Source organism: Amblyomma americanum, chromosome 7, assembly GCF_052857255.1.
Source record: "Amblyomma americanum isolate KBUSLIRL-KWMA chromosome 7, ASM5285725v1, whole genome shotgun sequence".
Taxonomy (NCBI): Eukaryota; Metazoa; Arthropoda; class Arachnida; order Ixodida; family Ixodidae; genus Amblyomma; species Amblyomma americanum.
In genome coordinates this window covers 146,999,073-147,015,745 of record NC_135503.1, presented here as the reverse complement: position 1 = coordinate 147,015,745, position 16,673 = coordinate 146,999,073, and the positions used below count along the sequence as shown (strand labels likewise).

At 47.6% G+C, this 16,673-nt stretch overlaps 1 protein-coding gene across 2 annotated transcripts in view; it reads right to left on the bottom strand.

Annotated features, from left to right (window-relative positions):
- LOC144096664 (uncharacterized) overlaps positions 1-16,673 on the bottom strand; it is a 165,165-nt gene that overhangs the window by 68,208 nt on the left and 80,284 nt on the right. The gene's annotated exons all lie outside the window — the stretch shown is intronic.

Sequence of the window (16,673 nt, the reverse complement as noted above, 5' to 3'; positions counted from 1 at the left end):
CATGTGCCGTGCTGGTTTTTCACTACGCCGGCAGACCTCGATTTCACAGAAGCTGCCTGAAGCGTTCGAAGAGCTGCTTGTGAGTTTTCAGCGCCATGTTATTTCTTTGCGCAAGTCAAAGAGCATTCTGATGGACCAAATAGGCAATGCCAATCAAACGCCGGTTTACCTGGAGATGCCATCGCCCCTCACCGTGCACGAGAAGGGGTCTAAACAAGTTAATGTCTGGTTCACTGGCAACGAGAAGACGCGAGTTACAGTCATGTTATCATGCACGGCAGATGGTTGCAAGCACCACTTAAGTTATCTTCAAGAGGAAAACAATGCCGAAAAGTGAGGAGCTGCCGAAAAATGTCATTGTGAGATGTCAAGAGATAGGGTGGATGAAAGGTGATCTAGTCTTGAACTGGCTAAAGTTCGTGTGGTGTAGCGACCTAGTGCACTGTTGTCTCTGCCATCCATCCTTGTGCTGGATGCGTTTCGTTGCCATTTGGCAGACTCGGCGAAGAGGCTGCTATGCGACTGCGGCACTAAACTCGTTGCGATTCTGGGTGGGATGACGTCACAACTACAGCCCCTTGATGTTTGCGTAAACAAGCCCTTCAAGGACGCAGTCAAGCAGTGCTACGCAGAGTGGATGCGTGAAAAGCAAACTTTCTAACGTAAGCATTCACTTCTCGTTGGTTTTTTCGCCCGCACTGCCACTGCATCTTGAGGAGAGCGTTCATAGACACCTTCAACAGCCTACCAAAGCCTCATGAAAAGAATCAATTTTCTTCTTTTCTACTGTTCAGATAACAACCAAACTTGGTGAGAATATTCTTCATTAAACAAGGAATCCAATACAACTCAAACTTAAAACTGCATTTTTTTCCAAAAATCAGGATTTTAGCCCCGCATCCGCTTTTAATTAAAAAAAGAAAGTTCACGGGTTCAGTAGGATGGACAGCTGATCTAATTGGTCGAAAACAATGTTGATGGGGTCAGTAGGGTGGCCAGCTGATTTAATTGGTGCATTCTTCGGTATACTGCACAGCAGAGAAAAGGACCACAAAGAATGGACAAACATGGAGGTGATGCTGCACAGCCAACTGGTGTTTTATTCGAAACTTTCGTGCTTTTATACCAAGGAATTAACTATAGTAATCGGCATCTTCCTTTACCTGACTGAAGCACTTTTTATCCCTTTTATAATCATTTTCACCACTGCAGTGTTCCAAAGTTGAGTAGGTGTTCCCGTGATGTGACAGCTCTTTACGAGGTAATGTTGTTTAAGGGGGGTGGTCATAGCAGGGCATCCATGTGTAACGCAGTCATGGCCATGTATAACCATATCCCCTTCAGGCCATGTGTCCACACATGTGACCGCGACCTAACCCTGCTCGTATTTTCGTATAGTACAAAGCGAATTTCGATCTTTGAATTCCATGCCCTTATCATTTTCACCCGCAGTATCAAGTTTGTGTCGACACCTCTTGCAACTATAGTGAATACAGTGAAATGTGTTAGTAAAGAACAAGAAAAGTTGCGCATCACAAGGTTTTTTGGCGGGACGAGTAAATAGTTTTTATTTTTGCATGCTACTTTTTCAAAAGGTCGCAAAGGATGTAATTTACCGTTCGGAATGTGTCAATAGGTTAATGTAGAAATGGCACACCAATTTTCATTGTCACAGACAAAGAAAAATGCTGTAGTGGACATTTAGAGTGGCGCGCCCACAAACGTGAACATGGCGCTTTAATGCCGAAAATATCAAACTGGCATTTTCTGCCCACTATGTGCCATTTTCTTTGGAGAAAGTGTTGCACAAAATAAGCTTACTGCTTATAGGTGTTGAAAACTATGCTTCTATAAGGAGAACATTGGACGACTCAAGCGCTGAAGCGTTTTTCATGAAAATAGTTGATGGAGAAGCGCAGCCAACCGAGCAATGAAGACAACGCTTAAACGGCACTGAGACAACCATGCAGACAGCAGAGAAACATGTACTGAACTTTACAAGCTGCTGTTCGAAACAGGGTACATCCCCGGACGACACAGCGGGATCTACAGAGCCTCCCCCAGAACAGTACCCTATGAACAAACAGGTCGCCAGGTTGGGGAGCGCCTGTACCCATGTAGTGGGTACCCGATGGTGGGTTTCGAACCTGCCACCTCCTGCAGCTGAGACGAACGACCAAACCACAAGGCCACAGACGCGGTTCCGCAGATGGTTGCAAAGCACCACCACTAGGCTGAGCTGCTGCAGACAAACACAGCGCGCTATGAACACTGCTTAATGTCAGGGGGGTCTCGGACAGTCTTAGGCCCCACCAATATTGAAAGGCGATCCGAGACCCCCAATGCTAGAATGCAGACTGCATGAATCCGAAGCGGGAAACCATTTTTTATGCTTCTTGTCAGTGGTGGTCTGAATATTTCTCCTCTATCGTTTCTGAAAGTTTCGTAGTGGTTTTTAGCAAGGACCACTAACATTTTGTATAAAACCCGAGAAGGAGAAAAATATAATGTGAGGAGCACTACACAAGGGGCGCATGAAAAAGGAAACCGCTACCATCACACCACGAGTCAGTTTAGAGCTGGCCGCTGAGCTCCAAGGCTACAAAACACGATGCCCGCGTATGTGGACGCGAATAAAATATGCTCAAATATAAAAACCTTCGCATAATTTTTTGCACATCACTTCTGCTTGGTCTACTGATTGTGATTAATGCAAAACAAGATTTTTATCCTTTCAGCAGATTTAATTGGCGCCTGAAGAAGATATTTACCGTAAAATCTCATGTAATGGCTGCACCCATGCATCGGCCATGCCTCCTGTATTGGACTAGAGAAGTGAGGAAAAAAAGTAATTTGTTTCTTAAATTTGTGTTTGAGCTGCATCTTCAAAACTCACAATTAAACTTTAAAAAAAAGTGAGACCCTTACATGAGTTTAGACGATACTTGCATAAAGAACCCAGTTGTAGCGGCCGTCCTCGGAAAGGTGCGTTGTAGCAACCACAGGATGGTAAGGTCTCGAATTAGATAAGACTTGAAGAGTGAACAGAAAAAGCTAGTGAAGAGAAAGTCCATTAATGAGTTAGCCGTAAGAGGGAAAGTACAGGAATTTAGGATAGCGCTGTAAAACCGATATTCGGCTTTAACTGAGGAAGACGATCTCGATGTTCATACAATGAATGATAATCTCACAGCCATGATTACGGAGTGCGTAGTAGAAGTAGGCGGTAGGAGAGTTTGACAGGATACCGGAAAGCTATCTCAGGTGACGAAAGATCTGATTAAGAAACGCCAAAGCATGAGAGCGTCTAACCCTACCAACAGAATAGAACTGACAGAGCTATCGAAGTTAATAAATAAGCACAAAGTAGCCGACATAAGGAAGTTTAACATGGAGAGAATCGAGCATGCTCTAAAGAATGGAGGTAGCCTAAAAGCGGTGAAGAGGAAACTAGGCATAGGAAAAAACCAGATGTATGCGTTAAGAGACAAGCAGGGCAATGTCATTAGCAATATGGATAAGACAGTTAACATAGCCGAAGAGTTCTACACAGACCTGTACAGTAGCCAATGTAATCAGAGTGTTAATGAGAAAGACAGTAGTGCACAGCAATGTGTCATCCCGCCAGTAACGAAAGATGAAGTAAAGAAAGCCTTAGGAGCAATGAAAAGGAGAAAAGCAGCTGGGGAGGATCAGGTAACAGCAGATCTTTTGAAGAATGGAGGGGAGATTGTGCTAGAAAAACTAGCCACCCTGTATACGCAATGCCTTATGACCTCGACCATACCAGAAGCTTGGAAGAATGCAAACATTATCTTAATTCATAAGAAGGGAGACGCCAAGGACTTGAAAAATTGCAGACCGATCAGCTTACTATCCGTTGCCTACAAAGTATTTACTAAGGTAATCGATAATAGAGTCAGGGCAACCTTAGACTTTAATCAAACAAATGATCAGGCAGGCTTTCGTAAAGGATATTCCACAACAGATCATATTCACACTATCAATCAGGTGACAGAGAAATGCGCAGAATATAACCAACCTCTATATATAGCTTTCATTGATTACGAGAAAGCATTCGACTCAGTAGAAACCTCAGCAGTCATAGAGGCATTGCGTAATCAGGGTGTAGAAGAGCCTTATGTCAGAATACTGGAAAATATATAGAGCAACTGCACAGCTACTATAGTCCTCCATAAAGTAAGCAATAAAATTCCAATAAGGAAGGGCGTCAGGCAAGGAGACACGATCTCGCCACTGCTATTCACTGCCTGTTTACAGGAGGTATTCCGAGGCATGAATTGGGAACAGTTGGGAATAAGAGTAAATGGAGAATACCTAAATAATCTGCGATGCGCTGATGACATTGCCTTGCTGAGTCACTTAAGAGGTGAACTGCAAATCATGATCAATGAGTTAGGCAGGCAGAGCAGATCGATGGGTCTAAACATTAACATGCAGAAAACCAAGGTAATGTTCAACAGTCTAGCAAGGAAACAGCAGTTCACAATTGGCAGCGAGAGCCTGGAAGTTGTGAAGGATTACGTCTACTTAGGACAGGTAGTGACAGCTGATCAGGATCATGAGAGGGAAATAACTAGAAGGATAAGAGTGGGTTGGAGCGCATATGGCAGGTTCTCTCAGATCATGAGTGGCCGTTTACCAATTTCCCTCAAGAGAAAAGTGTACAACAGCTGTATCTTACTGGTACTCACCTACGGGGCAGAAACGTGGAGGCTAACGAAAAGGGTTCAGCTTAAGTTAAGGACAACGCAGCGAGCCATAGAAAGAAAAATGATAGGTGTAACGTTAAGAGACCAGAAGCGGGCAGAGTGGGTGAGGGAACAAACGTGGGTTAATGACATCCTAGTCAAAATCAAGAGAAAGAAAAGAATTCGGCAGGGCATGTAATGCGAAGGCAAGATAACCGCTGGTCGTTAAGGGTAACGGAGTGGATTCCAAGAGAAAGTAAGCGTAGCAAGGGCGGCAGAAGATTAGGTGGGCGGATAAGATTAAGAAGTTCGCAGGCATAGGGTGGACGCAGCTGGCAAAGGATAGGGTGAATTGGAGAGACATGGGAGAGGACTTTGCCCTGCAGTGGGTGTAGTAAGGCTGATGATGATGATGATGATGATGACGTTTCCCAGAAAAGTTGAGATCAATTTGCGGAGAGGGTTTATTACATGGGAAAAAAACATTTCAGAACACTTTTTTTGCAAAAGTAGAATTTTGTATCATACATCTGCCTATCCATCCGTCCATCGTCAACAAAACTGCATGGTCAGTCGCGTTCGTGTCGCTGGTGTTTAGCGTTGTTCACTTTGAAAGGTTTTCGCTGTATCACAGTGCGATCCACTGATTTTGTAAGAGCCGATGACACCGGCCAATTGCGGCCAGATAAAGTGAAAATGCTGCGCATCGGCCCTGAAGATCAGGTGTGCATTTTTTTATGCGAGGCTAAAAAACTCGAAAGGACGGTTGTAAGTGTGTAATGTGAATGTTTAAGCCTTAGCTGTGGTGCGAGACAGGTTAGGTAGCGTATTTACTCGAGTAATGAACCCACCTTTTTCCAGAAAAGTTGACATCAGTTTGGGGGGAGGGTTTATTACGCGGGAAAAAAAGTTTCCAGCAGATTTTTTTGGAAGGGTCGAGATTTCGTATATCTCCCTCAGTCATCAACAAACGCACGCGGTCAGATGCGTTTGTGCCGCTAGTGTTCAGCATCGTTCACTTTGACGCGATCCGATCCGCCAATATTGTGGCAGCCGGGGGCACCGGCCAAAAGCGGCGAGATAACATGAACGTGCTGAACACCCGCCCTGAAGGTCAGGCGCTTTTTTTTACGCGAGGTTAAAAACAGGGCAGTGACGAGTGTGCAATGTGAATGTTTAAAGGGACAATGAGGAGAAATTGAAGTTGGCTTGTATCGTTACAATACCAGCTTCTGATCACAAAAACGCCACTCTTATTGAAAACAAAGCTCTTGTAAGGTAGAGAATAGTAAGGACCAAAATACAGGTATCGCCGCCACAGGCCAATCTCGCAAATACAAGAATGATGACATCATAGGACAAGAAACGCCGCCTTGGAGGAATTTTCCTTATTCCACGGAGCCACGAATCTCTGACGCTGACAAAGGAAGGTTGCGCAGTTCGGTACTGAAGTAAGTTTTCTTTTGAAACTGATAGTGCACTTTAATCGCACAAGGAAGACAGACAAAAGACAACCTGAATGTTGGAAGCAAAGAAAACAGATGCTTGGTGGCGCCACAGGTGGCCAGGAGAGTTTCGGTTTGTTATGGCGCTTCGAGTCTATGAGCTTAGCGTGCCCCGTGGTTTTGCTTTTGACGCACCTCGATTTACAAGTGCTGAACAGCAGAGGAACTGCAAGTGACGCTTAAAGTGCTAGTTAACCTTTGAAGGAGCCTGTTAAGGCTTGTCAGATGATCGCCACGGTCGATGAAAGAAGTATGATGGCACGATGGTCGGTGATCGTACAAGGCAGTAGGAGTATAAAGAGCACTTGCGTCTTCGTACGCTTGCCCAGCAAAACGATTCCCAGCTGTGCCAGTCAACTTCGAACTACTTAACAAAAGTCGTTTATTAGGGACGGGAGACACAAGGCAGTTAAGAAAAAATTGCTGATGGCCTAGCTCTGTTAGGCCAGGACATACATAGCGAAAGCACGTAGACTTCTGCATCGGAAGATTGCATTCACCAGATGTGCCTTTATTCATAGTTAGACCTTGCGCCACCGTGGCGAAGTGGTAGCGTCTTCGCCTCAAACGCCAATGGCCTTGGTTCGATTCCGAGCCTCGGCACAGGTTTCTTTTTTTTTTGTTCAGTAAGTGTGTGTGTGTGTGGGCGGTTTCAGTGGCTCCCATAGATGCCGCCACCGAATCTGTTGGTTAGCGGTTCAGCGCAGGCTCTGTTAAGGCGCATTTATACTCCGGCGTGACTTCACGTCAGCCAAAGCAAGACCCTCGATACTCCAACTGCGCTGGACTGCCGACACGTTCGGCGGCTTCGGGGCACTCTGACCGCACTGGCGGAGACTTGGAGCATGTCTCTATTTCGCGCCGAGGGTGCCAGCCGCCGGCCCAGCCAGACCGGTTCGGCTCCGCGGCGAGGCGCGTGTTGTGACATCGTGTGCCTCCTCGGAGCACTGCCATGGCGAAGTCGCAAGTTCGTGGCCAGTAAAGCATTCACTTTAACAGAAATTTGGAACCTGCAGAGAACGTGACTCCACTCTCCTCCAACTGGTTTGTTTGTGGCTCCATTCAATAGCTTCAGCAGTTGGGTGGAGCTGTTCTCGTCGAGCTCTCAGCTAATTTAATCCATTCACAGTACACATCTGAAGGCACATGCAAGTGGGCGAGAGAACCTGATCTAGTGGAACCTGTACCTCCGGAAATGTGCGGAACCCGTTGAAGTTTCGTGCGTCGGCTTTACTTTCAAGCGCCCTTAAGCACCCATCCGTTTTTTGTGGCAAAAAAAAAAAAAATAACCTGGCCCTTGCAATTGTGAGAAACCTCCTCGACTCCGCCTGCTGCACAGTGCAACAGCGCCTTTCAAGGAATCACAATCCATTGGCCCCAAAGACTCGGCCAGCCTCCGATGGGCGCGACGTGCCGCCCCTCGCGACTCCCCGTACTGCGGCTAAGATATTTAATTAGCAATGGCTGCTCACTGAGGAAAGGGGAAACGACCCGCCGTCGCCTAATCTAACTGTGCTCCCTCAAAAGCATTGCACGCTTTGTGGGGCTGAGGTCACTGAAAAGCAGGCCGGAGTTTTTGCAAGAACTTCTTTGGCGGGTTCGGGAATGGGATCTATCCTAACGCTGGCAAGACGCCGGTGCAAACGTAAACGAAGCGACGGCAGCGACCTCCTACAGATGCCTTCAACGTACGGCGGCGACAGCTTTCATTTCGGTTGCTGCTAGACTGTACCGCTATCGCCCAGAAATCACGGAGTCTGCGTTTACGCCAGGTTTCAGGTCACTCCGTCTTGTGACGTCATAAGAGGTTGCCGTGACATCTTAAGAGTGCGCTGAGGTTGATCAGAGGGCGGGAAAAACTTTTTCAACTTGGAATAAAAATTTCTTTGAAATAAATGCATCTTTTGCTCCCATACAAGTGGCAACAAAGCCATGAAACCCTGAACTATCAGATTTTGCTAACACTGTCCCTTCAAGCTTTAGCTAGAACGAAACAATGTCTTGGCCCTCTGCCAAGTTCGCCTAGTGCACTGCCCCCCCCCCCCTCCCCCCTCCTTCGGCCCTCTGGTAGTAGCTCTCAAAATATAAAAATCAAGTGATGTTATCTGCGCTGAGCCCCCTCGTGCCCCCTCCCCCCTCCTCACTTCACCCTACCCCTCTGCCCTCAGGCTGGAGCTATCCTCAAAAGACAAACAAGTGGTGATGTCCGCGGCCGTCTTGGCACGGTGCCAAGGTCTGCCCTGTGGAGGGCAGTGAAAACTAAGGAACTCGGAACTCGCTAGGCTGAAAAAAAAAAAGTAAAATCTGGCTGACAAAAATGGTATATTATGTGAGTGGGTTCATTAGGCCAGTAAATACGGTATTTTCGGTCCCAATCTCGAGGTTGCCAATTGCTTGGTGGTTTGAAGGTCTGCTGAAGCACTGAAGGCCGGCATTTCTGTGCAGAGGATGTTTTACAGCGTTCTGGTTTAAACGAATATGCTCCTCTCCGATATCGAGTGTTGGCCAGCTTCCTAAGCATACAGTGGTGCAGCAGGGTGCGGCGCAAGCCACAACTGCCGGCACTCCTGTCAAAGGCACACAGCTTCTTGGCATGCTGCCAAGCTTGCCAAGTGTGCCACCCCTGCAGGATTCTTTGTCAGAATATTAACACGCTGTGATGTTGCTGGTGCCACATCTTGGCGCATTGCCAAGGTCTGCACTGTGGACGGTGTTAAACTGAGGGACGTTTGCTAAAATGCTTAAAACAAAAAAATAAATTCTCAACAACAAAAGTGGGAGGTGGTTTCATTATGTGAGTGGGTTCATTACATGAGTAAATGTGGCAAATGGTTTGACGCTGTACTGTATTGCAGCAAAATTACAAGCAAGCCTAGCGGCATTCCCAGTTATGCATTGGAAATGGCATCTCCAAAGAGCAGATGATACTGAAGGCAGAACACTGATTATTGTTTTGAAGCTAAAGAGAGTGTATCCTTATTATCCTTAGTATGCTTGTAATTAGGTTAACAACCATGAAATACAATTAGTGACCAAATATTGGGACTCTACGAGGGTCACTCAAATACTCGATAAATAAAATTAAGCCGAAAAAGGCACCTTAATTCCAAATGCTGCAGGACGAAGCAGTAAACTTTCTGGAAAATCTCGGAATTCCATGCGATCACAGACAGTAGCACAGTGGCCAAGTCCACAAACTATCTGACTTTGATAGATGCACTGCACCTGCTAATGGAAGATGAAGAAAAAGATAGCTCAGAGGTACAAACACGCTCAGAGCAAGTGCCCTGCTGGCGTTGGTTTCGAAGCCAGCAATAGGTTATTGTTGACACTCCTCAACACATATAATTATACGAGATGTGAAATGACACTTATTGCAGGTATCGCCGCAGAAGACTGGGGCGAAGAGTTTTTGGTTGCGGGGTCTTAATTTCGAAGAGCATTGCTATTTTCTTGTGTTCATGGCCCCCGTGTGGGTATGTAGGACACGCCTCCCATGTGCTTTGCTGCTACCTTTTCATGTGTTACAAAGAAATGACTTGGCTCAGCAGGCGTACGCTATGGACAAGTGCACTCCGTGCCTTCATGCAGCAGCACATCTGAGCAACACCTTTGTGGGAGGAGCACGTGCCTAAGACATGCTTTTGTACGGAGCACGGCAACATGTTAAACTGCGAGGCCAGTCTATGCAAAGAGTCATCAAGCTGTACCAGGAGTTACGGGTACTGCACTGTCTGATTGGTTCACGCCAACGTGCCACTGCCAACTTGTCTCCTTTGCTGACATTTTTCAACCTATCGAACTCTCTCATGCAGCATAAGACAATGGTACGAACGTGCGATCATATACGCAAGATACAGCCAGGTGACGTTATGCTATATGAATTAGGTCGGAGAAATTTAGCTTCAGTTGTGAAGCGCCTGAGATTTCAGTCATGGTTATTTGTTAACCCTGTGGGATGCATGACATGGTGCCGATCAAAGTCTGGAAAATCTGTCAGCAAATTATACAGTAGAATCTCGATGATACGATTACGGCTGATACGAATTTCGGGATGATACGAATTTAAAGAATGCTTTGAACAGACTACATTGTATAGAATACGTTAAGATTCGGGGTGATACGAACGGTTTCTGAACCCACCGCGGTTGATACGAACGTGCAAACCAGTGGCGCATGCGAGCGGGCCGGCGCGGCTGGGCTCAAGGGGGGAACATAGCCGCCGCGAGTCCTCTCCACCCCCCGCCCCCCGCCGCGACGAACGTTGTACGAACACGCAAACCGAGCCACCGAGCGGCTCAGCGCAACACTGGCGCTCACAGGGGGAGAGGGTACCCACCGCGGCCCGCGGCCGCTGCCTATTCTTTCCCCCTCCCCCCCACTAGCCACCCTACCCCCACCTCCCTTTCGTAGCAACTCGACCAGCATGAACCAAGGACGGCCAAAGCGAGGCACGTGCCCAGTCGTGTACGTCACCCATTTGCTGGCAGCTCATTGGTCTATCGAAAAGTTGTCTCGCCGGCTGTTCCCGGGAGTGCCGCCGCCGCAGGGACCGCAGTTCTCCGTTTGCCGCTTCTTTCTGTGCTTCGCTGTGACGTGAACTGCCCAAACGTGACAAGGACGCAAGCGTTCGCTGCTGCCGACATGTCGCGGAAGCGTAAAGCCCTTTCTTTTAAGGAGAAGCTCGATGTGCTGAAGAAGGTTGACGAAAACCCTAAGAAGAAGCGTGTCGACTTAGCAAAAGAGCTAGGTTTGGCACCGTCGACGCTCTGCACCATTGTTGGGCAGCGAGATGTTATCTTAAAGAATGTGCAGCACTTCGGTGTGAACGTGAAGCAGGCGAAAACAGCGACCCATGTCAAGCTGGAAGAGGTCCTGCTGACTTGGTTCCGCGAAGTGACAGCGGCCGGCGTCAACGTGGACGGCAAGGTGCTGCGTGAAAAAGCCGACACCATTGCGCTTTCGCTTGGAATTGAAAATTTCCAAGCGTCTGGGGGATGGCTGCACCGGTTTAAAGAGCGGCACGGACTTGTCTACCGGGTCGTCTCAGGTGAAGGCAAGAAAGTGGACCAGTCAGCTGTGGACGAGTGGCTGAACACGCTGCCGGCGCTGATTTCGGATTACGCGCCACGCGACATATTTAATGCCGACGAGGCGGGCCTCTTTTTCAATCTTCAGCCGGAAAGGAGTTTGTGCGTAAAAGGCTAGGCATGCCAGGGCGGCCAGAAAAGCAAGGAGAGAGTAACAGTACTCTTTTGCTGCAACTCGGATGGATCCGAGAAACTCCAGCTTACCGTCATCGGTAAGTCGAAGAAACCGAGGTGTTTCCGATCGGCGGAGCGTTTGCCTGTCTTTTACAAAGGTAACCGAAAGGCGTGGATGACTGGAGATTTTTTCTGCGAATTCTTGACAAGCCTTGATCGAAAAATGGCGTCAAGAAACCGGAAAATTTTGCTTTTCGTGGACCAGTGCTCTGCCCACCCAAAGGAAATTACGTTCAACAACGTGACAGTCAGGTTCCTGCCGGCGAACACTACCAGCCATCTTCAGCCGCTGGATGCTGGGATAATTAGAAATGTTAAACATCATTTCAAATGACTTCTAGTGAGGCGTCTGCTGGCGAAAATTGACCGTAAAGAAGCAAACTTGCGGATCAGTCTCTTGGACGCTTTGCACTTTCTAGCCATGTCGTGGGATAATGTAACTTCAGACACAATCTCGAACTGTTTTAGAAAGTGCGGATTTGCCATCAGACTTGATGCGGCTTCGGCGGGAGATTGTCAAGAGCCAGGTGAAGACTTCACGATTGATGGCTGGGACAATCTGGAAACTGAAGCTTCGGCTCAAGACTTCGTTACCGCGGACAACAACGTCGCGACCTGTGGGCTGACGTCTATTGAAGACTTGGTCAGCGAAGCAGATAATTGCGGACATGAGCCTGACAGCGATGGTGACGCTGACGACGGGTGTGATCAACCGCCGTCAACGGCAGATACTCTTCACGCTCTGGACGTTCTGCGCCGCACCGTAAGTGCCGGCAGCGTGAGCGACGAAACCGCTGCACGGTTTTATGCCTTTCAGACGGGGCTTGTCCGCGACATCAACGGCAAAAAAGTGCAGGCAAGCATTACGGACTTTTTCAGCCGCAAGTAGTTCGCCGTAATAAAGTTTGGTTCATTTTTCGGTTCATTCCCATGTGAAAGTTGGCTTGTTTTGGATCATACGAATTCGGGATGATACGAATATTTTGCATGCTCCCTTGGAATTCGTATCACCGAGATTCTACTGTATATTAAAAATGAGTGGCATGCAAATCGTATGATAACCGGCTTGAGGTTTCGTGCACATCGGCTAGCTGCAGATAGAACACTGCCGAACGAAAGTTGTGAAGCACTACCTCATTTTTTTATGTGGATTTAGTGAATTCTGCAAAGCACGAGTTTTTGAATACACTGCTGAACTTTAACGCACTACCCCTTTTTCTATTACTACTTCTCTGATCGCAAGCAATATTCACTTCGATTTAAAATTATTCAAACAAAATATCTACAGTCGAGCCCACTTATAACGAACCTGACGGTCACGCGGATTGTGTTCATTGTATCTGAGGTTCATAGTAAATAAATAGACTTCCCATGTTACAGCCAAAAATAGGAAGTCGGACAGTGTCAATCCTTTATACATGTCTGCTTATTCAAACAACACCTTATTACAGCCCTTTCCAAGCCACACGCTACTCGCCGATATCCTTGCTACGAATAGGCTGGTTTAGGGATGCTATATACCCTATATACTTGTGCAATGAACCCACTCGCATAATGAACTCACCCCCCCCCCACACTTTTGTCCGTGAAAATTTTTCTTTTTAAGCTATTAGCTTTTGGTACTGCGTTCCTAAGTTTTCACGCCGACTGCAGTGCAGGCTTTGGCAGAGCGACAAGATGCTGCGCCCATACCATCACGGCAAGTTTGTTTATCTTTTGACGGGAGCTCCTATCGGGGGGGGGGAGACTGCTCGGAGAACTTGCCAGGACGTTGTGCACCTTTGACAGAAGTGCTGCGTGCCAGGCTTAGAGAGCCAGCAAGTGCTCTAGCATTGGAGAGGAGCGTAGCTGTTCAAATCAGAAACACATTTCGGGGGAGCTCGAGATCGGGAGCGAAACTGCCTCACCGTCCTGCGTGTTTTTTTCAACCTTGCATAAACAATGCACACCTGAACTCGAGGGGTGACGCTCAGAATGTTCGCTTTATCTCGTCGTGATTTGCCGGCGCCACTGGATATCGCGGTTGTTCCGCACGTCCATTACATAGCAGAGCAGCTCTTCTTCTAGTTCGGGAAACTTGCATGGCTTGCCTCAGAAAGCACGCTTTTTGCAGCTAGTGTTCCTCAATGCATCCTTTTAGTTGCACCATCGTCAGATACACTTCTCGGCCACTTCAAATTTCCTGCCTGCCGCACGCTTGCCATGTTTGAGAGTAAACTCCCAGCCATGTAGCTATTAAGGTGCTTGCCAATCGTGCTAAAATTGCAACACTTGGTGGCAACACATGGAAGCCACACCTACGATGAACTAACATTTTACAACTCCCGTGCCTTTGACACCCACAAAAAGCCGAAGCTGGTGATGCCAATATGGATAACGGGAGATCGTGGTGGAGGAAAAAGTTGACGATGATGATGAGCCGCGGCCACAGGCGCCATCCGTGGGTGGCACCTGGGGGCTCCTGTGCGCGTGCGCGGCCTCCACGATAAGCGCACAATTGCTTGCAGCCAGAGCCGATCGCGAAGACCACGGCGCGTGCATTTTGAAGGCTATTTCCACATGGGTCATGGAAAGTTCGGGTTCGGCCCTTACATGGACCTTTTTTTTAATATTTCCTTCAGGAAAACAGGGTAGGGCCCCTGCACAGGCGCAGCCCTTACAGCCATTTATATAGTAGTTTCCACTATATATAGTAGTCTCAAGGGGTTTGTACATTTGTGAACTGGGTAAAAATGTCCAACCCCCCCCACTTTTGTTGTTGAGAATTAACTGTTTTTAAAAGCGTTACCTTTCCTTAGTGCGTTCCTCGTTTCACCCTGTGTGCAGCGCAGACCTTGGTAGTGCGCCAAGATGATGTGCACTGATAACAACACGGCGTGTTTATTTTTGATGGGAGCTGCGGGGTAAACTTGGCAGAGCGCCAAGACAGAGCGCACCCTTGAAAAGAGCACCAGTGGCAATGGCTATGTGCATAGGTGAATACTGGGAATACATGGGTGTGTTCTTTTTGCCTTTTGCTTGCTGGTCCAGATATAACGATAATTGTTTATAGCAATATGATTTCCTGTTTTTTTTAACATTGTTATAAATGGACTGGACTACTTTGTGCCTACTTTATTAGACAGCTTGAAAAAATTGTGAAGTATGAGAGTCTAAAAATTGATGCACACAGCAGTGACACAAGCCAGCAAGTGTAGTACCAGTAGTCAGTGGCCCATCTCGTGCTACATCTCTAAAGAACTGAAGCAACCTAAAGAACCTAAAGCAAATAAATGTTGATGAAGTTAATCAAAAAATACAAAAAGGAAAGCTGCTGAGATTTGCACATATCATATGCCAATATGTAATAGTGTGTTGTAGTTATTGCACCCAAGATAAGATCTCTTAGTAGTGTTTTTAGTGTATGTAATAACAATACTGTATAAACACGTGTAAAGGCCGCACCCGTGTATGGGCTGCACCGTTTTCCTGAAGGAAATATTCGCAAAAAATAATATCCGTGTAAGGGACGCACTCAAACTTTCCACACGACCCACGCAGGAATAGCCTTCAAAATGCCCGCGCCGTAGCCTCCGTGATCAGCTCCAGTTGCCAGAAACGGCGTGCTTCATCGCGGAGGCAACGCATGTGCACAGGAGCTTCAAGGTGCCGCCCATGGATGGCACCAGAGGCCACGGCTCATGATCATCATCGTCAACTGTTTCCTCCGCCGCGAGCTCCCGCTATCCATATCGGCATCAGTATCATCAGCTCCAGCGTTTCGTGGCTGTCAAATGCGCACGAGAGTTGTGGTTCACCGTAGTTGCGGCTTTCGCGTGCTGCCGCTGAGCATTGTAGTTTTAGCAGTTTTAGCATGATGGGCAAGCACCTTAATAGCTACAAGGCGGGGAGTTTGCTGTCGAACACGACAAGTGTGCGGCGGGTAGGAAATTCGACATGGCCGGCGAGTGCGTCCGACGACGGTGCAACCAAAAGGATGCATAGAGGAAAACAAGCAGTAAAGAGCGTGCTTTCTGAGGCAAGCCGTGCAAGTTTCCCGAATTGGAAGAACAGCTCCCCTGCTAAGTGATGGAAGCGCGGAACAAACGGCAACGTGCTGTGCAAATTCTTGTGGGATGAGCGTGCACCGGAGCACAGCACCAGCTCGGAGTCAGAATACACTGTGAGTGGCGATTGAACGTAGAATAAATGCCGCTGGCTTCCTGATTGGTGTGTTCCTACTTAAAAAATTTTTTTTTTTCGCAATTCGCGTGTATGGGCTGCACCCCGAAAATTCGCCCTCAAATCTGGAAAAAGCAGTGTGACCCTTACGCGCATTTATACGGTATACAGCCAAGCCCACTTATAACGGCCGCAAATATGACGAATGCTCGCTTAATACCAACGGGTGCAGTGCTACCGTCAAAATATGCATCAGGGCAATGGCAATTCTTCGCAGATACAGTGAACAACTTTGGCCGCACCACTTGGTTATAGCGAACGAGGAGGCTCCGTAAACTCTCCTCAAAGTTGAAGAGGTTGTGCTTCCAGCAAGTGCGGAGATCAAACAGTGCCTCTCAACCTTCACGACACCACACCAGAAAGAACATGTCGAAGCAGAAATGCAATAAAAAGGCGGCTTTGAAACAGTAAGTAACCAACGGCCAAGCCCGCGCTGATGGCTTACAAGGGCAATCATTGTCCATGTGTTCGCCGGATGGGCATAACATCTTAAGTGGAATAAGTGAAGTGCGCGTGAAACAAGGGCATCGTCAAAACCGAAGCTACTGACATGGTCACGGATCAACTAACAGCAGCGATTTGAGAATTTTGGAAGCCTTGCTGCCATGTTGGTCACGTGGTATGCATCGCCTGCCCTGTCAGCTCCATCTTTTGCACTGCTACCATGTGCAGGCAGCGTCATACAGCGGACAGCGCAGCTGATGCCACGAGCACTGCACTACTTTCGTCTCTGCACGAGCCCAGGAACACATGTAGACTTATGGCAGTGCTTCGTTGATGCATAGCTGGCCAGATGTTTCCTCGGATGGGTACGTTCCTGCGGACCACAAAACCGCAGGGGCGCGTGCTCTGGCGAAGAGATTGAACCCCAAGTACGAGCAGTTCCCTACTGCCAGGAGTCTTATTTATGTGGCCAACCTGCCATCAGCTGCTGTAGTCGCTTCAACTACAATTAGTTATATTTCGTTCTA